This window comes from Alosa sapidissima, chromosome 17 (genome assembly GCF_018492685.1).
Source record: "Alosa sapidissima isolate fAloSap1 chromosome 17, fAloSap1.pri, whole genome shotgun sequence".
NCBI classification, from domain to species: Eukaryota; Metazoa; Chordata; class Actinopteri; order Clupeiformes; family Clupeidae; genus Alosa; species Alosa sapidissima.
The window spans coordinates 8,762,168-8,785,611 of record NC_055973.1 but is presented as its reverse complement, the minus strand read 5'-3'; the positions used below and the strand labels follow the sequence as shown (position 1 = coordinate 8,785,611).

The window sequence follows — 23,444 nt, the reverse complement described above, 5'->3', positions numbered from 1 at the left end:
AGCCGCCACTGTCGCCCGCCACCGCCGCCATCATCATCCCCCACGTGCGTGCGGATGCCTGACGGCCGAGCGCCACTCAGGAGGATCCAGCCCGGGTGGCTGGACTTCCCCCCCTCCTCCTCCTCCATCTCCTTCCTTCCTTCCCTCTCTACTGACGCCTTGTCCTCCATGTTGGCATGGCTGCAGTATCTGTGCAAACAGATCCCAGGCTCTTTTCGCTCAGGCACTGAGGGCTGGTTCCCCTGCTATTTGGCCCTTGGGTACATTTGAAATGGGGGGGGGGGAAGGAAAGTGTGTGGCGCAAGCCAACAGGCTCTCCTCATCCGGGCTGCTCTCCAGGCTCCAGTGATGCCAGCCAGCCAGCCAGCCTGTGTATGGCCACGGCCATCGAGAACCAGGACACTGCAGACACTTATCAGGGCACTCTCAGATTGAGTTACTTATCTCCATATTGCAGTATAGGATAAGAAAAATGTTCTCCTCTAAAGGAAAGAAAGTGTATGGTAAAGGATGCATACTCTCTGTTAATAAGGTTATACGGGACCTTGTTATTTTTTAACTGTTGCGATTTCATCTGTCAAGGCTTTTTTTGTGGAATGTGGTATGCTCTTTACCATGACCTGTCATTTCCTCCATCCCTAGGCCTCTGTGTGCATGAAGTGAAGCTCTCACTCTCATCTCTCTCTTTCTCTCTCTCTCTCTCTCAGACACACACACACACACACACACACACACACATACACATACATGTAGATATAAACAAAATATTATGTCCATATCTTTCTGCAATCTTATTCCTTAAAATAGCTTATTTGGCACAGTGGTTCATCATAGACTGGTGTGTGTGGCTCACAATAAGTTAAGTATGTCATTGGGCACCTTTTCTGCATGAATACAAGACATGGTAGTCAGAGAGCTTCCCATTTTCAGTGCAAGAGACATAATCTCAGAAGAGATCAACACTCATCTACTCACACGTAATGCTTTCTGACGGATTGTTTTTCAGAGACTGTACTTAATTGAGAGTGTGATATGGATGTTACATAAAAAGTCAAATTTTATGATTGAGCAGAATTGGTGCATGTCTTACGTATAACTACATTTTAGGTAAAAGTGTAACAACATAGAATTTTGTCAGCTAAATATGAATAAGTATTTTACATTAACAATTTCAAATCTTTGCAAACACATGCTATGTTTAGTACTGTTTTTTTAATGTCCCTTATTTACTGCAGGCTTTATAATTTTGAAAATATAACAAGAGGAAACTTTAGACGGTACAGCAAAAGATGCAATAACCGAGCCTAGCAATGATTTCTTTGTAAATGCACAGGGTAAGATCATTCACTGAAAAAAAGAACACATTAAAATACAATTTAACCTGTTTGTTTAGTATCTTATTTATCAGCACATAAACACAGGGATAGGTTTGCTTGTTTTTATTTAGTGATGACAACCCAAATCAGTGGGTTTCTCCCTGTGTGTTATAAGCCTAATGGGCAGTAGTGGGGCCGCTCCGCTGGCCGTGGTAGCCTGGCTGCTTTGATTCTGATTCAATCTGGATGGACGGATGGATTTGCCTTATCTGTCAAGTTGCCATGGAATTGACTTCTTCCTTTGGCCACTGCTGACCGCTTGTAGCCGCCTTATTTACCAGGCAGGACGGACCATTGAGTGCAAGAGGAGGGAGGGATACCTACGAGGCCCCCGGAGACTAACTGCCACACTCTCTCTGTTTATATTAGCACTTGATTGGAGTCCACTAAGGGCCACAAATGTATGGATTATGCGCAAAATATGGATAATCATGTATATAATTAGATTTTCACAGAAACAAATCTTAAATATGTGTAACAACTAAGGAAATGCAAATTTTAGGTAAAATTATTAGTAGGTGTGTATTCCTCACCTACAACTGTTTTAGTTATTTAACAGGTGATCTTTTACTAATAGCTCCTAATTAAGGGGTTCATTTTTTAATCATGATATGCAAATTATGTAAATTGCCATAATTGGCTAATTAATTAAATTAATTGTTAATTATGGCAGTGAGATTGGCATATATAATTGTGGCTTTGATGATATGAAAACTTTAAAGAACAGGATGTCACACACTGCAGTAATATTTATTTGTGTCTCACCACTGTAGACCTTAAAATAAGAACAAAGAAAGCAGGTGCATCAGAAAAAAAACATACATTTTCCACCACCTTTGGACACTTGGCGAGACAGGTGTATACCCAAATCCACGGTTTTCTTTAATGAAGCTCGGAAAAATAAACAGACAAACCAATCTATGTGGGCTTGACAGAGAGGCTTGTTCTAAGAGTTTGTCTATTAAAGAGGGATCAACAATGAAAAGATCCGCGCAGCCCAGTGCAAGGGCCAAGCAGGAGGGCGCGCGGGGGGTGAACACACTCAATGGCATGAGCTACATCAACAAAAGCGTGTGCACGAGCGTAGTTCAGTGTACATTTCCTGATTAGATCGACTGGCCAACTGAAGTCACTTTTCAACAAACCGTTCCCACAAACGTCTTGCTAAATACTTTACAGTCACTTGCATTGATTTTCTTTATCAAATACACAGAGTGGCGCGGTGTGCGCACAGCCGCCTCCCTCGCCACTGGCTTCAACATGCAAGGTCTGTGATGGATGTAAATGTATTTGACTGACATGCGTTGATTTTAAACCAGTTCTTCTAACTTTCTTAACCTACGGATCAGTGCAACCAATGCCTGTACAAGAGATCCCACCCGTGAACTTGAACACGGTGTGCCATTCATGACGTCCTAAGCTCATATCTGGTTATGCATAGTTTATGCCCTGAGGTCTTGCTTATTGTTTGATGTGATAGCCTCCTGCAATCTGACATTAAAATAATGTGGATAGAATTACTGTTGTCTTCTTTAAAGTATGTCTCTTGCTTGTTTTGATTAAGCACTTCTATAATTGTCATTCAGGGGACTATCATTTTGCATATGGAAGCACTTAGGCTACAAAATATGTAACTTGATCGTCAACTACTCTGATACGCTTTATTTCAAACCACAGTCAAGTCTATCCCCCTGGTTCCTTCAAAGGGGAAGAAAAGCAAAGCTGATACTGGTCTCATGTCGCGTATGGATTTTCGTTTATATAATCGATTGAAATGTCCCAATACATTGATTTAAGGTCCACTGTTTTACAAACAAGCGTTTATGGATCTCGATTTTACGTTAGAAATGATTTTGGCATAGTGTTCGCAAATTCCCACTGTTTTGAGTAACATTACTAAACAAATAATCGTTTGTCACCTTTGGTCCGTCACTAAACAAGAATGCAAAATGGTTTAAAAAGCCTACTGGCGCAAAAATGAGTGCACAAAACTGTCCTTATTTGTAGGATCATAAAATATTGGCTAAAAGCAATCATTTGCTCCCCATTAAAACCCTTAGAATTGTATGCCATCTCGGAATGATTGCTGAATATTAAATTAAAGTTAGATAAGTCCGCATTGAGGGAGGCAGCCCCCTATCCTCAACTTTCCCATTTTCTGTACCGGCATCAGCGCGCTCCTTTCTATTCAATGACAATGTGCCAAATCTAGGCATTTTGACAAGAGTTTCCATATGCTATATGAGGAGCATCAGAGAGAAGAAAGACGGATACGGGATACCCTGTTATAACAAAGGTAGTTCATGTTTTATTTCAATTTCTGCTGGGATTGTAAGTGCGCTTCGGAAACATAATATAAGCAATTTAAACATTTGAAAGAAATTCTGCATTTATCGATGTCTACTGAATCGGTTACGGAAAACACAAGACGGGGGAAAGTAGTCGTCTTGCAGTTTTTTATACACATAAAATATACTATCTCAAAGGAATTTGTGCGTTTTTTTGACGTTTAGAAAGAGATATTCAACATTTAACATCTTGCAAATTGGTTAATTGAAATGCAAAAAAATTATAATATTGCGCGTCATGTAATGCTAGACAATAACTTTTCTCTGGAATCTGATGATAGGTTCGGTCTGTGTTTAATACAGTATTGTGAAATATTGACCAGTCACCTGTACAGCTTCATCCCCATTCAACTAAAAGTGGATGCCGATTTGATTTTCTTTTAATGGTCTTCATATTATATTAGTTTATGTGCATATAGCGGATTGATTTTTATTTTTATATTTTACCTGCAGTATTAAACAGTTGGCGATAATATTAGCTATAGGTAGGCTACACGCTGGGCCTCTTCTTCTCGTGTTTGTCTCACAAAGTTGTAGTATTTGTCAGGTTTACTTTTTCACGGATTGCTTAGATGATATGTATTCACAGAGTAGGTTATTTTGACCAGATTTCGTGGTAGGGAAAGGGTCGCTCTCTGTCAGAACATGACCTCTCCAACCCCAGAGGGCGCCAGGCGTTTTCCTCAAACCCCTTATCTTAAAGGAGGGACACGCTTATGCACATAACTTCATCAAGTCGAACAAAAACGAGAAAGATGGTTTAAAACATTGCTGGACTACAGGGTATGTAAATTATATCAACTTGGCAATGTGTGTTTTGTTGGTGAGGGAAATTGTTAAGTGTAAAAATGCACGTGATATAAACAATGTAAGATATCATTAATATGCTACTAAAGACAGTTTAATGTTGTATGATATATAATATCTAATACAATAGTAACGTTTCAATGAAACCATTCGAGATAGGAACATAGACATACTAAAATGTAGTTCTGCTAGATCATGGATAATGGGCTGTCAGTGGAAAATCATCAGATATGACCCCATTTCACAAACAGTGTTTTAACAGGCTCGGCGCTCAAGGAATAAAACACATATCCATACAGAATATAAAGATATTCATCTGTATTAAGCAGCAGATTTAAAAAATATATATTCATATTGAGGCTGATATTAGTTAACACGGTCTTTTGGTAAATAGCTCTAGGAGAAGCATAGCAAGCAGGGAAAAGGAGGGTGGAGACAGAAGCTCACAAACGTTATCAGTTTTAAATTCTTACTTTGTCCATTTTTTACATAGAACAGCAACTCAAAGCGTTGTAAAGAACTCTGCCTTATGCAATAATTACACCAGTCAGCATGCACAAATATACTTGCAAAGGATGAGAGCTCTTTAAAATCAATAGTTTCAAAGTCCTCCGCACGCAGAACACAGTTTAAACGCACTCGTCAACATTTGCAAACATTAAAATAACCTTTAGTCCGATGTATTTAGTTTACATTAAAGTAGCTTTGTGGTGGGACTCTCCTTGCGTTTTCTGTCCCTCCTACAGCGGACTCCCGCTCTTGTCTATTCCCTTGTCCTAATAAGAGCTCACATGGGGTTGGCAGTAGGATTCCCCGGAGGACCAGCAGCCATGAATCGGGGTGAAAAAGCAACGCCTCCGTTGACCATCTCTCCCGAGCCAGAGACCGAGAGAATCTGTGACATACCAATCCTAAAACCGGACTGAAGGACTTTGCCTCGGTGCAACCTCAGTCCTGCTAGCATCCTTATCGTGAGATCCGGAAAGCTAGCTCACTCAATTCACCTCCTTCGATTTTTTCATAAAGGAGAGGCGATCTCTTGATTTTCCCCCCGATTAACATCTTGCAGGGTCTTCTCTCTATGGCGACCATTAGTTGACTAAAGACTAAGACTACAGCTAGAAATCGTGCTACCAAATGCAACTTTGAGGCAGAATTGTCACCTAATGCCTCACTATGATTTTGTTCATGATATAAAAATATTGCCACATACTTTATCTGAGTACCACTCTCCTTTACCAGAGGTCATACTATTTTCAGTGGTGTGAAGGCCTGGAAATGTTCAATCATTCTTAAAAGTATATAAATATCCTAGATACCGGAATCAAAAGCCATTCATGAAGCTGCATCTGTTACAATTACTAGTTCATATATTCGTGCAAGGATAAAAATAATATGTAGTAGCCTATCCATGCTCTCCACATTTTGAATGACGAACAAATTAATATACATCGACTGTACAGTTGCATTCACTGGCATGGCATTTTGTGTTTTAAACTAATCGTATTGCATGCTTGCACATCACCGCATGCTTTCATTGGTATTCTGTTTCCCTTAACCTTTATTTTGTAGTCTTGGTCGGCGTAATTTAAAAAGGTAAAATTAAATGCAATATGTAACTTGCATTGACCTATTAATGGCCTAAATATCATTTGTTAATTGTTTTAAAACAAGCCAAGTTTGTTTGTAAAGTAGTAAACCGATTCACTGATGTCAACTAGGCTACAGTTAAACCAGTATGGTTGCATTCATGCGCTTTACGGCGAGCAGTTAAGCGAAAAAAGACACTGGTCTAAATAAATTTGATACTGTTTGGTGTAACGTTGTATTTCTTTAATTAACGGTCGTAAATGAAACTAACAAGTGATTGTAAGTTAAAATGCTGTCGCCGGTTGTTGACAGACCCGTAGCGTTGGCCACATCGTCACTGACACATCCTCAAGCACGGTATCTGTTTGTTATTTTCATCTTGAGTCAAAAAGATGACTTGTGTCTGAAAGTCAGGACATAGTCATGCACGTATTGTTCAGAATGACGTTTATCAATTTCGTATATAGCCAACCAAAAGATTTCCGCTCTCTCTATTAGATCATTTTTGTATATCTGGCCCGCACTGCCCTTCGGCTCTCCAAGTTGAAACAGCGCGTCATTTGCAATGTGGAGACTGTTGATCACCTCGCTAATTACGCCTCTCTCTTGCTCTCTCTCTCTCTCTCCCTCCCTCTCTTGCTCACTCCCACTCTCTCTCTCATTCCCAGAGTGCATATCGGGAATAGACACACAAAGACATGCGCACTCAACTTAATCAGCCATTTTTTTAAACAGGGCTAAAACGATAATAATTAGCAGAATAAAGACATATCGGATTTTCATTTCCTTTCCTTCTTTCCCCAACCCCTTCACAACCTTAACAGCCAGGCAACCGTCGACACCCTCAAAACGCCCGGACCCAAAGGATCGCTTCTTCATCCTCTCGCCATTCGCATTTTTATTTTTTTCCAATAAAGTTGGAGGATTATTTTTCTTTTTTCATTCGGTACACTCTTTCGCATATACTGGATGTGGTTTTCTTTACAAACGATATAGCGAAGAAGCGGAGAGATCTGCGGGGGAAGAAAGTAAGTTTTTTTTTAGCTTTAACTTTTATTGAGTAGTTGGTGTTAAATTTAGGTCGCGTATTGATTATCTTTCTTTGTTGATTCCGCAGAATCTTTGACATCCCCTTTTCAGATAACAACAATTGTGAGACTTTCTTGACATTTGACTACCTTTAAAAATCGTTTGCTTAGTTTTAAACGGGTATCGCGGTACTATTAAGAACAAACTGTCAGTACAGTAGGCAGTCGATAGAGAATGACAGCACTATCGTAGCCCGATTCTATTTTCAAAGTTTATTCAGGCTCCTATTTATAATCTTTTCCAGGTTTTAGTTATCACATATGAAGACATGATTTGTATAAGAAAGACACCGTATGGTTAATAATTAAACTTGAAGTGGAGAGGTCCGATTTCACGTTCGTTACGGGTTTTCTTGCCTTTTCGGCGAAGAGATGGACGCGGCTTTTGTACAGCTATTAGCCTGCTGGTACATAATTGCTTTGATCTTGTCGTATGGTCCATTGTTGGCATCTCGGTCGAGCTATTAGGCGTTATCTTTTAAAACAATGTTGCTCCAAAAAGACAACATTCGTAGCAGAGCATGCAGGCTACCCTGATAACACTTTGGCGAAACGGTGTCGCGACGTAGGCTACTGGTGGATTCAGGCGTGCGAATACGGAGCAACGGGTTTCATTCTTAGTGTATAGTCAAGAATCCTTTCATATGAAGTAATCTCCATCCAAAATATAACTCGGCATACATAGCTATTACCTGCTGCGTGCTAAGTAGTTTCCCTTTACCGCGGCGTGGATGTCTGTGTCGCCGAGAAAAGAGACCGATAGGAGGAATACAACTCTAACATCAGGCAGGTCCCACCGAGACAACAACTCCGGGAATCTTAAGTGTCTACCATTGAAAATGGACTTATAAAACACGACGTTTTCATATTGTCACCAATACTACTTCCCATTTTACTTCAGTCCTCTTGCTGTAAGTTCCATTTTGCGCCTTATTTCCATTTCTTGTATCATGTTCTCCATTCAATTAATTGTCCTTGCGGATGGTGGTGTGATGCCATGGATTCCTAAACTTCTACATGTAATTGCTTTTTGTGAGCTGTAACCCTAACATTGGACATGGTGAGAAAAGGGGAACGTAGGGTGTCTTGGCTTTTTGGTTGATGGTTACTGCAAGGCAGAGTCTCGGCTCCGATTGGAACGCGACAGTGACAAGGGCATCGATCGCTTGCATTGAGAGCCCAGAAAAAAACAAGGCAGGAGGAGAACACAACACAAACCCCGGTATGTAGCGGTGTGTGTAAAGGCTCCGGTCGCCGTATCATGAGCTGGCGAGGTGGTTTATTTTTGAGGATTTTCGTGGGTCCCTTCTTGTCTTCTGCGTTGCGGATTAATAATTTCTTTATTTTGTTTATTTTATAGGAAATAAGATAAACATTAAACGACATTTTATTTCGTGGTATGGTTTGGTAATATATGTAGATGTACTGTAGGTTATTTTCTGCACATTTGGAAAATCATTTTCCGCACAAATGTGGATTTAATGGACTATTTTTTGTGTTTTACCTGTAATTGTTTAAATTCTATTATTATTAGGCTACTCTTATTATTATTATTATTATTATTATTACTACTAGTATTTATATTATTATTATTAGTAGTAGTAGTGTTGTTATTATCACAACCTTTGTTATAGATTGTGTATTGAATAGCCTTTTCATTTCTTTTTTAACTATACTATATCAGTGCACAGATTAAAGTAGCCGTTTTTACCTTTATCTTTGTGTTGGTGTGCATATCTGAACTCTGTACTTTGGTAGCTAACGTTACCCTTACATGTATTGATAGATGTGGACAATGGCTAATATCTTAACTGCAAATAGTGTGAGATATGGCTGGATATTAATCAATACATTGGTATTCTCAAAATAATTGAGGATGCATTGATCCACAATCCCTTTCCTCTGAACTATGTCAGAGTGATGTAATTGTCCCTGCGACTTTTGTTGTAAAGGTATTGTGCTTTATCTGCATGCCTTGTTTTGGTGGGAAGCTGGGATGTGTGTGTGTGTGTGTGTGTGTGGAGCATTTTGGTGTCTCCTAACCTGTGTGTTTATTTTGTGATGGATAAAAACAGTGCAGATTATTTTTTAGGCTGCATGGGATATTGTAAAGCCAGGCAGGGAAGCACCTAATGGCCTTGGAGATTCTGCAGAAAAGACAGGCTCAGACTTCTCCAAAGACCCGACAATGTGTCATTTCCATGAAGCCAAATTGCCCTCTGCCTATATGACATTAATGTGCAAATCAATATTTCAGGGATTAAATTTCCCTTCTTCATTTTTTATGGTTTCTACCTCAGTAAGTCTCAGGTCCAATAGAAGAGGCTGGATGATTTAAAATCCCTTACTGTAGAAAGGTTTGCCTCAACCCTGTCGCGGCACTTTGCAGTGCATCGCAGATGACTGTCATAGCATGACATGCAAACGTCCCATTTAGGGTGCAGCAACGCTGAGGGAGGATTTTGTGCTGAGCAAAATAGTTTTAAAAATGTGGTTATCCGAGTATTGATTGTTATTACAATGAATATGTCCTTACACTGTGAAACTGGTACACATGTGTAGACACTTCCGCTCTCTCTGTCTCTGTGGCCAGCACAGATACGTATGCGCACACACACACACACACACACACACACACACACACATACACAATCTTTCTCCTACTCTCTCTCTCTCTCTCTCATACACACACACACACACACACAGAGAGAGAGGCATACAGAGCCTCGGCATACACCATGCATTCATTAATAAACAGAATACACTCGTTGCCGTAAATATGCATCTTCCTGAAATCTTTCCTGGGGTCAGAAAGTGAAATAATATTGCCTCTAGTCATGAACAAGACACGGCCGATGAAAAGACGAATTTCTTTCAAAATGCGGAAACCCACAGTATTGTACAGTATTTCATTGTGCTGCCGCACTTGGCTCTGTGGAAATTCATTATCCCATTCAGTTTCCGATGTCACGGGGGTGAGCTTTATTTTCTGTTTTCTTAAGAGCGGACACCATGGGCCCTTCTCTTTCTGAGGTTCCTCTGTCTGTCTGTCTGTCATTAGGTGTTTGTTTTTCGACTCCTCCTGTGCCATCTGGTCCCTGTTCTGAAGCACAGCTGCATGAATTTCATATGTGATAGAACGGTTTTTCCATTTGGCTATTCAGCTCCGTGCTTTGAACAGACAGGCTCGCTTAATTTAGCCAGCTAAAAGAAATGCAACATGGAAAAGGACAAAGGGCTCTTTAATCTGGCCGTGGCTTTTTGATTTCTATGAAGATTCCTTACACTTTCAAAACCTGGGCCATTGCAAGGGTTTCGAGGGCAATGTTTTTTTGTTTTTTTTTGGTTCTATCTGGCACTTTTCTCTCACGGAGGAAGCAAATGTCAGGCTGCTGCATGGAAAAGTGTTATGGTACATATCTTCATTTGTTATGTGATCTGAAATAGTTTTATCGAAAAAAGCGAGAGTGAAAACAATGGACAGTCCTCGACTGATCAGTTTACTGATTTAAGCGGAAAAAAAAAAAAAACCTTCCATAAAGGATAATATAGCTACCCCTCTACGCTTCTTCTCCTCACGATGGCTGTAGATAGCATTGAAAAATTATCACATTGTTGTCTGAAGAACTGTGGGGCTTTTGTGGTCGTCGGCCCAATTGAATTTGGTCCAGTTAGGACGCAACAGAACATGCCTCGGTCCACAGCTCTCGGAGTGGGGGGTGTAGTGTGTATGTGTGTGTGTGTTTGGGTGGGGGGTTGGAGAAAAGGAGGGGGGGGGGGGGGGGGGGTGGAAAGCTGAGAAGTCAGGGAGCTGGCTTAATGTATTAAGTGGGGGGCTTTTTGTGTTGCCCCCGAGGCTGTACCATAACACACAGAGCCTCTCCTGCTTAGAGGCTGTCTGAAGGGTTAAAGACTTGGACGGGGTTCAAGCCTCAGAGCGCCTGGGGAAAGCGCAGTGAGAACATGTACATGTTTCATGTAATTAGCGATTAATTATATTAACATATGCAAATTGTCAACTCGGAGGTTTGTTCAGCTGGCTGAGATCAGCTGGTCACAAACGGCTCATTGTTCTCTGGCAAATAATGGATTTGGAGGCAGGATAGTGGAAAGGCATCACCAGCTATCTAATTTGAAGTCGTACCATAGCAAAATTTCATTAGTCTCCATGGAGACTTGGTTAATTATGCTGACTAATGCCCCCCCACCTCACCCCCCATGACCCCCCACCCCCTCACACTACCTCCTAAAATAAAAGAAAGAAAAGGCTGTGAGCTTAATCCATCTCACAATGACACTTGTTTACACACGCGCCCCCCCCCCCCCTTCCTCGTGTGGACATTTGCATATGCAAATCTACTGCCTTTTTCGTTAGTCTCTTTTTGGTGGCGGCTTGGTGTTGCACACGTGGAAGACAATGGCTTGTGTCCGGGCCGAGGAAGGATGCTAGCGAGCAGCTCAGCAGCATTCTTTCATAATTTGCCAGTGATTAATAGATCAGGCACACTCTGCATAGGCCTCGACACAAGAGAAGGTCAGTGCCAAGAAGAGTTTCCACAGCAACTAAAGTGCCGCTCTCTTCCCTAAGGCTAATTAAATAACACACTTAAAGCAAAAAAAAACCTCAGAATAAGAGAAAACACTCACAAATACACACAGACACACACAAAAATTGCACGCACCATCTTAAATAATCTGTAGTTTCTCTAGTTGCCAAAGACGAGGGGATATTTGATGAGATGCTGGTTCCTCAGCATTAATGTTGATCTTTTTTTTTTGACAGAAATGTAAACTGATATAATTGCTTTTCAGTGGAAGGAATGGAAGAGGCTTCTATGTGTGTGAAAGCATCAGAAGAGGATTAGCATTGCTTTGCATAATGCAGAGTGGCCTCTGAATGGGCTGGTGAATGGTCGACTGGGTGGCTAAGATGAAAGGAAGATGGAAAATGCTGCTTCTTCCTTCTTTCTTTTATTCCGGGGGTCTTGGCTGTCCCTAAAGATGTGTTTGTCGAGGACTTGAGACAACATGCGTGCAGCTCGTATATATCTGGAGACTCCCAAGATGCCGGCAGATTTTGTCGTCACGTGAAGTACTATGTATGGTAATGAGAGACTGGTAAATATGGGTTCCTTTTGGCTTTAGTGCGGGGAAAAAATGTATGAGTGCGTCTGACTGCGAAAACATTAGATGCATTGTTCTAATGGAGCCGTATCTTCTGTGGGGTGCCATGGTGCGGGGGAAATTCCAGATCTGTAAGTCAATTAATCGTTCTGTTGACAGCACGGTGTACACGTTAAAATGGGTCTTTTTGAATTGATGTGCTTAAATGACATAGAGAACAGTCTGGCCTGAGATGTTAGTCGCAATGTTTTTTTTTTTTTTTTTGTATTTTTGGTGTTTTTTTGTTCCTCTGTTTGTTCCAGAGAAAATGTGTTCAAAATGTTAAGATGAGGAACAGATCGCTGTGACGTGAGCTCCAAACGCCACTGGGGGAAGAGTAACGTACAGCAGCATCACTGGAATTACTCTCTCTCCCTCTCTCTCTCCATCTCTCTCTCTTTCTCTCTCTCTCTCCCTCTCTCTCTCCTCCATCTCTCTCTCTTTCTCTCTCTCTCTCTCTCTCTCTGTCTCTTGTCGGCTGTATGGAAATGATCTCGTGGTGAACACAGGCAGCGACAAAAGAAATGTCCCCATGTTGTTTTGTTGTTTTCCACTAGGTCAGTGTCCTCTTTCACTGACCTTTTGTGCATCATAACTAGGCTTTTTTTCAAATGCTAATTTTTTTACGGAGAAGAGAGACTGAGACAGGGAGAAGTGCTGCTTCTGAACAAAAGCATGGTTTTCTCTCTTCTTTCTCCTCTGATGAGCAACTCATTTGTTCCTTTAGTGCAAAAGAGGGAAGCTCTGTGTTGATTTTTAAAAAGATGACACTTCCACTCTTTTTAACCCTTGAACGATAACGAAAGATGCTGTTCAAAGGATTGTTCAGTGCGTTCTTTTTTTTTGGAGTGGGTTGCACAGTTAAGACGGGTCATGGCAATTGTCTGGCTGGACTGAGTGTGGGCTCTGACATACTTTACCAGATGTTGATTTCCAGCTCGCTGCCAAGGGAAACTTGTATGCAGTGGAGTGTCCCTTTCACCCCTGTAGGGTCACCTCCCCTTTGCTTGGATGCGTTTTAAACTCCCCACTTTTTTTTTGGGGGGGGGGGGGGGGGGGGTAAGGAGAGACTAATAGAGTTACTGAGGCTTTGTGCTAAGAACTGCGACGTCTTCGAACATTTGCTTAAAAAAAAAAAAGCGTACTGTTATGGGAAAGACTTGTTATCGAGAGGAAATGTAATTTTTGTCCTCACTGAAAATGTTCATTATTGAACAGAGTTATCTAAATGTTTTTGTTGCTGTTGGGTTGAGGCCAAGCTGGATTACATTTCTCTCTCTGTCAGTCCACGTCTCATCGGACTAGGGGGATTCCCCCCCCCCCCCACCCACCCTCCCTTCCTCCTCATTCTCTCAAGCTCACCCCGTTTTGCATGAGCCATCTTGCTCAGGATATTAAAATGGAAAGAAATGGATTTAGCATTTATACATGTGCATTTATTTTCCTGGAAAGGACAAGCAGGCGCTAAGGCACAGACGTGATGGAGCACAGCTACTAATCCTTCTTCTGTGTGCTCCCCCTCAAATCCAAATGGTTCCTGCTCTGTTATTTTTTTTCCATCTCACTCTCCCTCTCTTTCTGTCTTTCTCCCTTTCTCCCTGATCCCAGTTCAGGTTAAAGTAGGAGAGTGAGACATCTTTCTTATGTAAACCCAGCTGTGTTCGTTTAATCTGGCAGAGTCCAGTTCCCTGCTCCTGTGTTGGTGAGCGTGTACACTGATTTCTGACGAATCAGGGTCGCCGAACCAAACACGGCCTAGCTTCACCGCTGGCTCCCATTCGACCCGTGATGGCAGGCAGACAGACACACATGCACCCGTCCAGGGTCGAAGGTCGTCATGTCTGTGCCGTTACAGCACAGGTTACAAGGACCTTCTGCTAGTTCCCTACAGACCAGACCTGGCTCTGTTGTATGGCAATTCACAGTAACTACAATGTTCCTTATTTAAACAGTAAGGTGGTCAGTACTCATTGCTGTTTTTAAAGCTGTGCAGTTGGACAAACCATGCTAAAATACTGCCTCCGTATTCAGTCTTTGTCCAGCAAGCTAGTTTAAATCTGTTGACTTTGATGTGCACCTGTTGTAAATGGTGTAAAAGAGTGCAGATATTTGATTTCTTGATATATAAAATCAACAGCCTTAGTGGGCATAAGGGGAGAAGAGCGTATGTTCTTGGTATTGTCTATCTATAGGATGCTATAGGTTTGTGTCACAGCAGTATTGTGCATTGCAACGTATGCTCTAGTGTGTTTGTTCTTGTCTGTTTTGTTCTCTGTCTGCTTTTACAGTAACATGAGAAAAGCATCTGAGCAGTTTGCAGGGAGGCAGCATAGAATAGCAGAGTACAGGTCACCTTTGTGATTTAATGTGCCTTGTCACACAGTGCTTTAAAGCATAAAGGTAAAGCAGACACTATGTTTAGTCTGTTATAAATATGTATGGTGACCAGGTCATGCTTTTAATAGAACCATATACAACTTTCCAGAAAAGATATCAGCAGTAGTATTCCTCACAACACACAGCCACTTACTCACATGTGGATCAAAGCAGCAGAATGCAGAGATGCATTGAGCCCTCTACAAACCAGCAATAACAAAGATTCTTAGATGGAAACCACGCCTGTTCATAGCCTGCCAGCACTAAATGCTGTTACACACACTAAGGCCAAAATGGCAGCCACCAGCATGTCTGTCCCATTTCCTCCCCTGAGTCGAAGCATCCCCCAGTGTCTGATCTCATAATATATGTATACGCATACAGACATGCGGTATTGTGGTGCACATTTTCAAAGCCAATTGGCTTTGGATAACAAGCCATTATTAGCGATCATAAGAGGATGGTGGAGGCTAATTAAATATGTATGATTGTAGTGTCTTAAGTATACAGATAAATGAGTGCTGGCCTCATGAATATGCAAGGCACTCAGTTATCCTTGACCGTAATGAAAAGACGATATTAATATAGCCACTCCACCTGACTGTCTGTCTCTATGGTTTTGTGTGCGTGTGTGGCTCTGCATGAGTATGTGGATGTGTGTGTGTGTGGATGTGTGGATGTGTGTGTGGATGAGTCGAATGTGGGGATATGTATCTGCTTGTGCTCAGAGAGAGGATATTTCCAGACACACAACCAACCAACCACACACACACACACACACACACACACACACACTGGTAGGCTACACTCACACCGTTGGGCCCTGTGTTTGTGTTGGGGTGGAGGTTGAGCACTCCCCCAGCTGTCCCAAGAGAGGTATTTAGTTAATACTAGACTCCTCATATCCTGTCACAGTCTGGGCTGGCCGCGTCGTTGGAATCATCTCTAATTATTTGCTTTAAAGAAGTTTAGACTTTCCAGTGGTAAGGAGGAACAGAGACCTTTCTCGTAGGATCGTAATAGGTCATCTTGTCATCACATTTAATGATGTGTAAATGGTTTGGTGTCAGGGTGGACTGCAGGGTCATTTTGCTGGAATTTGTCTTAAACAGGCTCAGCTTTAGGTTGTGCGGGATGCCGGGGAAGGCTACTTTTGTGTATTTTTGAAAGAAAGGCCCTTTAAACAGTCGTAAAAAGGAAGAGGTATATTTTTCCATATGAGTTGAAGTTATGGCAGTGTTTAGCAGTCCTCCTTGTCCTCCTGTGGAAAGTTAGGTACCTCAGTCATCCTTCCATCTGAAAACCTTTACAGACAATTTTCAAAAAGTGCTGAAAGTTCAAAAGTGTAATAGAACTGTGTCTTTTTTTCTCTTTCTCTCTTTCTGAAACAGTATGAAGGGACCATTAGGGAAAATTGAGGTCCATTTGGGGTATTCCACATAAAATCAAATCAGGGGCTCACTAAAGATCTGGAGATACATACTAATGCAGTGTGGTTAATTCTCAGAAAGAGTGGGGGGGGGGGGGGGTGGGGGGGTTTGTGAGGGACTGGGACATCGAACATTTTCCATCTGAGCCGCAGCATTAACACACTGTCTCCTGGTGTGGTTAACACACACACACACACACATCTCTGTAGTTATGAGTGGTTGGTGTTTGATAACAAAAAACAAATGACTTATTCCTATGAATGTTGGCAACGAGGTCTTGAGATATCATGTGTGTGCTCTGCGTTAACTATCTTTTTTGTTCAGCCGACAACGCCTCCCTTGATATATTTTTTTTTGCTCTGTTTTTGTTTTGTCCTGTCTTGTCTTGTTGGAGTTGCCATTGACCCCAGAATCCCCACCCGTGTGTAGCAGTAGCAGCAGCAGCAGCAGCAGCCTTGAAGGCTGTAGTAGGAGTCGTAGCGCTCCACTGTCTGTCCACTCTCTGCTCTGTTCGGCTCTCTGATAATATGTTTGCGGTGGAGGAAATGCAGCTCGCCGGGGCTTTCCAATGGCATCTGTGAAAATAAGCTGTAATTCCTGTAATATTGCTCTCGCTCTCCCTCGCTTGCCTGCCCACCCTCTCTCTGCCAAACCCAAAGACTCCGCAGAGCTGTGCTTCTCTTTCATCTCAGAAATGGATCTTCCCCGACCAAACCGTTGGCGCAAATTAATGAATTGAGGCTCTCTTTTCTTTAGAATATGGTTATTATTCAAATGTTACTTTCATATTTTGTGTCTGAACTGTACGGACGTTAATGGGTGGTTGTGAGAGCCAGGTCTGTGGAATTTGTGTTTGAGAGTAAATTTGATTCGTAGTTCGCATGACATTCAGTTTATTTGATAATGGAATATTTTGCCCCTAATCTGAAACCAGGCTAATTAAAGCTGACAGTTGTTTGTTTGGAGTGAAACCCAATTAAAACATAAATATGTGTTTTTTTTCTTTCTTTCCCTCTTTTTTTCTCTCTCTCTTTCCTTTTTTTGAGCTAAGTAATGGCCCCATGATGGCAAAGAAAACAAATGGGGGGTTTTTTTCGGCCGTAGAGGAGGGCAAACTCACAACAGCTGTCAGAAATGAGTTTGTTTTAAAAAGCAAATGCTTTTTTGGTCTAAAGTTCATTTCAGTTGGAGCTCTGTAATTAAATCGAGTCCCCAACCTTAAGTTAATTAGTAATTGCCCGGATCCAGAAAGGAGGAGATATTGTGAGCTGAATGTCTTGCTCATCCATATAAGGACATTAGTCCCCGATACAAAAAGCCTATTTAGAAGAAGAATTCATTCGTTAGTTTGAGAGTTGTTTTGACAGGGCTTGTTGTTTTTGAGTCTTTCTTTTTTTCAGAAATACATCTCGGAGGAATGCTGAACTGGCTATTCCTAACAGTATTGGAATGCATAAGCGGATACCTGCGCCCTGTGATTATATTTATGAAGATAATTAGAGGACAGGCAGCCCTGTGAGCATAGTCTTTAGGCTTTATTGTTGCTGTGGGAAAATGACAGCATGGGGAAAAGGTCAGCACGACTGACTAACAAAATGGCTCCCCAATTAGACATGGTGGCTCCCGCACGTCTTTAAAAACACATACCTCGGAGTCAGACGGCTCTGCGTGAACACCGGCGTTTTATACTGTACATACCACTGCAGGACTGTGGATAAGATGACTAGGTGTACAGCACCTGTTCTGTCAAGCAGAAGATAAGTCTCGGTCACACTCGGGTCACACTTAAAATGTTTTTCTATGTTGTTAAGTTTAGGTAGATGTTACATGTTATGAAATGTTATGAGATTCTGTAAGGGATTGTCCACTGAGGGTAGAAAATAACAGTATGCGGCCATTAACTACTGGCACAAACAGAACGAAGTCTCAAATTCAGTCCTCTAGCTCTCTCAGTGAAGTCCTGTAAATGGGAAACAAAATTGTGTCATAAACACACAAAACTTTAACAGCCAATCAACACATTGCTTCAGGTGTGCAGGAGGGAGGGATGTACTTTAATTGGCTGTTGAAATGAAACTTCAACATCCTTTTGTCAGAATGGTGGGCTGGCTCTTTACAAGTTGATAAATGCTGCTAGTCATTGTCAGGTGCTGCTCGGCGTTGTTAGATGTTGTTAGATGATGTTAGATGCTGGTGCAGATCTTTGTCCGAGGTCTTGTCCACCTCCACAACACAGTGGCACAGTGGGCTTATGTATGGACATCTGATCATGTGCTCACTACATAAGCCTCAACAATAGGAGCCAATTGGGTCTTTATGGATCAGTCGTTGAGTATGTGTATGTGTATGTGTGTGTGTGTGTGTGTGTGTGTGTGTGTGTGTGTGTGTGTGTGTGTGTGTGTGTGTTTGTTTGTGCCTTTCAATGGCTGTGTGCATATTTGCTCATGTGTGTGCGTGTATGCATGCTCGCTTGCGTGTTTGTGTTCATTCAGACATTCTTGTCTCTCACTCTCTTTCTTTATCTCTCTCTCTCTCTCCCTCCCTCCCTCTCTCTGTGTGTGTGTGTGTGCGCCTGTGGTCACTGTTTGCCCACTCTAGAGCAGATCTGTTTGTACTGTTTCTCCACTGCTGAGTTCAATGTGTGTGTTCTGAACTAGTGAACTTCCCTCTGCTTTCACTGCCCTGAACCTATATCAGCCTGGCAGCGGCCCCAGCACCACAAACAAACATAACAAAACAAAACAAAACTGTGTGATTTATTAATTCGGATCTTGATTAATTGAGTGCATCTCCCTGTCAAACAACAACATCCTAGATTATGAGGATTAATGTTTAGAGGGATTATTAATTTCACTTCATAAATCCTTTTTTTTATAAATTGGGGAGGGGCACAGGTTTCTCCTACTGAAACAGATGCAGCACAAACGGCGATTTATGTAACTGGTAAGCGCTTTCATATTGTATATATTGTACCTTACAAGAGCACGATTGACCAGTAGATTAATATTTATTTAGCACGGGGAAATCAAAGGATTAAGCCAGTCATCATTTTAACTCTAATCCAGCTTTGCATGGGCTAGACAAAGAGAGGGCGATTACTAAACATGAGGCTGCCAAAGCTGCAATTAGATTCTCTGCTTCCTTGGTCAGCATGGAAAAACACATACAAACACATACACACACACACACACACACACACACACACACACACACACACACACACACACACACACACACACACACACACACACACACACACTCAAAGGCATGCATCCAGGTGTGTACACATACAGATCTCCACATGCAACTGTACACACACACACACACATACACACACACACACACACACACACACACACACACACACACACACACACACACACACACACAGAGAGATGAAGGGATAGAGGAGGGAAGAGAGGAGGGCTACAGTGCTGTCTGCCTCCATGAGATGTGTGAGTGCAGCTGAAAGTGAACTGTATGTATTGCTCATGCATGTGTAAATGATGAGGAAATCTCACAGAAAACCCACGACAGAGAGGTGAGGGACCAGGACACACTGTTTACACTCAGCAGTTAGCTCCTCTGAAATGTCCTTGTGTTTGTGTGTGTGTGTGTGTGTGTGTTTGTGTGTGTGTGTGTGTGTGTGTGTGTGTGTGTGTGTGTGTGCGCGTGTGCGCGTGTGTGCGTGTGTGTGTTTGTGTATGGTAGTTCTACACTATACTATTGTGTGTGGAAATAACATATCTGCTTTGCTAATTAAGCTAAAAGACTCAGCGGGGGACTTGGGGAGGTTGAGAGGAGGGATGCAACCCTCATTTGCATCTTGGTGATTTCTCTTAGCAAAACACACAACGCCACGAGTAAGCCCAGAGTCTCAGGTGGGCTGGCAAATATGCCTCGTTTTCATTTATTTTAAATAGAAGGGGGAAAAAACTCACTACCAGGGTTCTCTCTCTCTCTCTCTCTCTCTCTCTCTCTCTCTCTCTCTCTCTCCCTGCGAGAGAGGTAGAAGGGAAAAATGCAAAGTTAACTTTGCAAAGCTGCCTATTAGGTACAAATGTGTAGTGTTGAAACAGTGCTAGAGAGTGGGGCTAGAGAGGGAGGGGTTAGAGAGGGTTAGTGGAAGGTACAGAATGAGTGTGAGAGAGGTCAGATGGAGGGGGAGGGAGGGAAGGAGGGAGAATCTTTCTTCCATCACGTGGACGTGGACACAGGCAGACAGCAGAAGATGACTCGGAAAGATGTGAAACCAGATGTGAGGTGAAAGAGTTGGAGAGAGGGAAAAAAACAGATAAAAAGACAGGAGCACATGGTGTAGGGGAGAGAGAGTGAGAGAGAGAGAGAGCAAGAGGACCTGCTTAAAGGGGAAGGCAGGCTCTTAGACACTGAGCTCTCCCCTTTAACCCCATGCCTTTTCCACCCTTCTAGTGAATGTTAATGATTTTTCTGCCCCCTCCCTCAGCCGACCCCCCCCCCCCCTTCTCTTCTCTTCTCTCTTCTCTCCCTGCTCCCTTCCAGAAAGACACAGCGTCATTGTTTGTTGCAAGGGCCTTTACTTTCAAACTTAATTACCTTCATCTCCTTTGTGGTGACTGAGGCTGAACGTTTCTCTCTCTCAATCTCTCTCTCTCTCTCTCTCTTTTCTTCTCTCGCCATGTCAGGGGAGGTCGTCACACATTCTTTGGAGGCTGCTCTTCATTAGTCCTGGGTGCAGGAGCATTCCTGCCTGCACTGGGAAGGTAGACGCGACCCCGCACACACTCGAAGGAGTCCCCTCGCATACACACCAGTGGGAAGCTCTAAGCTGGTTAATGTAGTATAATTGTCTGGACATAGACTGGCCTTTGTTTGTGCGGTTCATTTCCAATCAGCCATAATTAACTCCAGAGTGCTTCCAGATTGCCAGCAAAAGAAAAATTGTGGCTTTTTCCCTTTTTCTTCTCGCTTTTCTTTTTTTGTTCCGCCCTCTAACTCTGCTTTGAATCGAGAAAACACATTAGCTATGTAGATTATGTCTCCCTTTGATATGGGTGCCCCCTGTTAGAACTCTTTAACGGGAAAGCCAGTTGCATGAAACCAGGCTAAATCCAGTGCTCATTAATTTTTTTCCCCCTTACAGTTAACAGAGTTTGCCTTTAGTTATATTTAAATGGCCTCATCCCAATAATATTACTATAAACCATAAGTCATAGTCATTTCTCATGTGGAGTTTTTAAGGCCATATTATTCTTGGTACTTGCTCTGATATGCCTTAGAGAAAGCAAGGCCTCAGATTAGGACAGTAATGCAGTCACCCAGGACTGGTGCAACCTCTTTTTTTAGATTCTTGGGGAGATTACACATACTTACACACACGTTGCCTTTTGATTTTCGTTCTCCAGGAGGCATTTTGTGGATAGGTAATTTGTCCGACAAGATTCCTGACTCCTAAAAGGACTCTTTTGCCAAAGTTTGGGGATGGGGTGGGGGGGTGTGCCACGCCCGACAGTAATGATATGGTATCGGTTGAAAATGAGGGGCCTCCAAATGTTTCCGTGGCACAGGGGATTTCTACAGCTTCTACTATTACACCTCTGGGCACAAACGAGGTCGCAGAAAGTCTTTGTGAGAACAAAAAAAAAAAAAGAAAAAAAAAATGGTCACGCTAACCTTCGTTTTTTTTTTCTCCTCCTCTCCTTTGCAATTCCGTTTCTTTCTGACTTAAACAAGAAAGACTTAAGGTCCCCAGTGTCCTTGGACGGGCAGAGAAGCGCTTGATGTTTGGATAATACCTCTTTGATGGATTTTTCATCAGTTCTTTCAGCATGGCAACAAATAAACAAGTATAATTACACTTGTGAAGGCCCATTCATGGCATTGTCAGGATTAGATATATGTGTAGCTTCCACACAGTGAGTCTCTTTTGTCTTTGCCTAACGCGCTATGACATTTTGATAGAGGATTTGGTGTAGGGGGGGTTGGGGAGGGGGCTGAAGGTGGAAGAAAAAAAAGGCCAGAGCTGAGACGGGACTGACCTTTCTGTATGCTCATATAATTCAAGGATGTTTTTATTTATTTCTTCTCCGGTCTCATTTCTTTTATACGGTGTCACTGCAGCAAAACACACTCTGGCCACACAGAAGTGGGCTAACTTTTAACCTGCGCTTGGCTTCTTAAAAGGGAAGAAAGGACGAAGACAAAAGAGAGAGAAAAGAGGGAGCAAGAGAGAGTGGATGAGGAATGTTAAAAGCAAGTGAAATCCCCAGCTTTGAGAAAGGCTGCTATCCTCCGGTGCAAGCTCCTGAAAGGGAGATGGAAAGGGTGATGTGGGGGGGCTGTGTGTGTGTGTGTGTGTGTGTGTGTGTGTGTGTGTGTGTGTGTGTGTGTGCGTGGAGGGGGTGGCAGAAAAACAAAAGGCAAAAGAAATCTCTCTGTGCCCTCTTTCCCAAGAACTTAGCACTCCTGCAAACCTAGCATTCCTTTCCTATTAAAACCACCCCCCCTACACACACACACACACACACACACACACACACACACACACTAGGCCCCCCTCCTGATCAGATCACATTCTTTTTAATCACTTCACACACTGTCTCCACGGAGCACTGGGAGAGGGCAGGGACAGTCTTAATTAAAAAACAGAGGTAGAAATGTTGTTTGCCATTGCTTTGTTCTAACCAGAGCTGGAACGGTTTCTAGGCAGGGAGATCTGTGGCCTCATTGTTGAGGGTAAAAAAGAGAAAGAGACAGAGAGAGAGAGAGAAAGAGAGTGGTGAGGGTTGGGTGGGTGGCAGGGGAAGGACAGAGACACTTTATGTGCTAAGGAACGGATCTTTGTGTTAGGTAGGGCTTTTTGTTAGTTTTTTTGCTTTGTGCATCGAAAGAAGGTGGCAACTTTGTGAAAAGGGTGGGGAGGAGAGCTGTTTCAGTTACAAACTATGGCAGTGCATGTGCGGAGAATCACACAGACGTGTTCTGCACAGATGAAATGATATCAGGGGGAAAAAACACACACATGGAACCCTTTAATCTAGGATGTAGTGGATCACTTGTTTCAAGTTGTGGAAAAAGGCTGTCTGTTCCCTCCTGAACAATGATTAATATTTCCTTTTTCTCTTAAGCAGCAGTAGTTTTGATTTGGGGCTAGTCAAAATTATTCAGATGAGACTGATAGCCTAACCGTTCCGTAGTTGACTTTTTAGCTCAGAATTCAAAAGTCTGGATGAACTTAGCGTTCACTATGCAGTTACATATGAAGTAAAAGCACAAGCAGTTAAAGTG

The 23,444-nt window shown here is 42.4% G+C and overlaps 1 protein-coding gene across 1 annotated transcript in view; it reads left to right on the top strand.

Moving 5' to 3' along the window:
• Positions 1 to 3,598: 3,598 nt before the first annotated feature.
• Positions 3,599 to 23,444, top strand: part of zfhx4 (zinc finger homeobox 4) — an 89,620-nt gene continuing 69,774 nt past the window's right edge. The window contains 1 exon segment of the mRNA XM_042067816.1: positions 3,599 to 3,672. The gene's annotated coding sequence lies outside the window, so the exon portion shown is untranslated.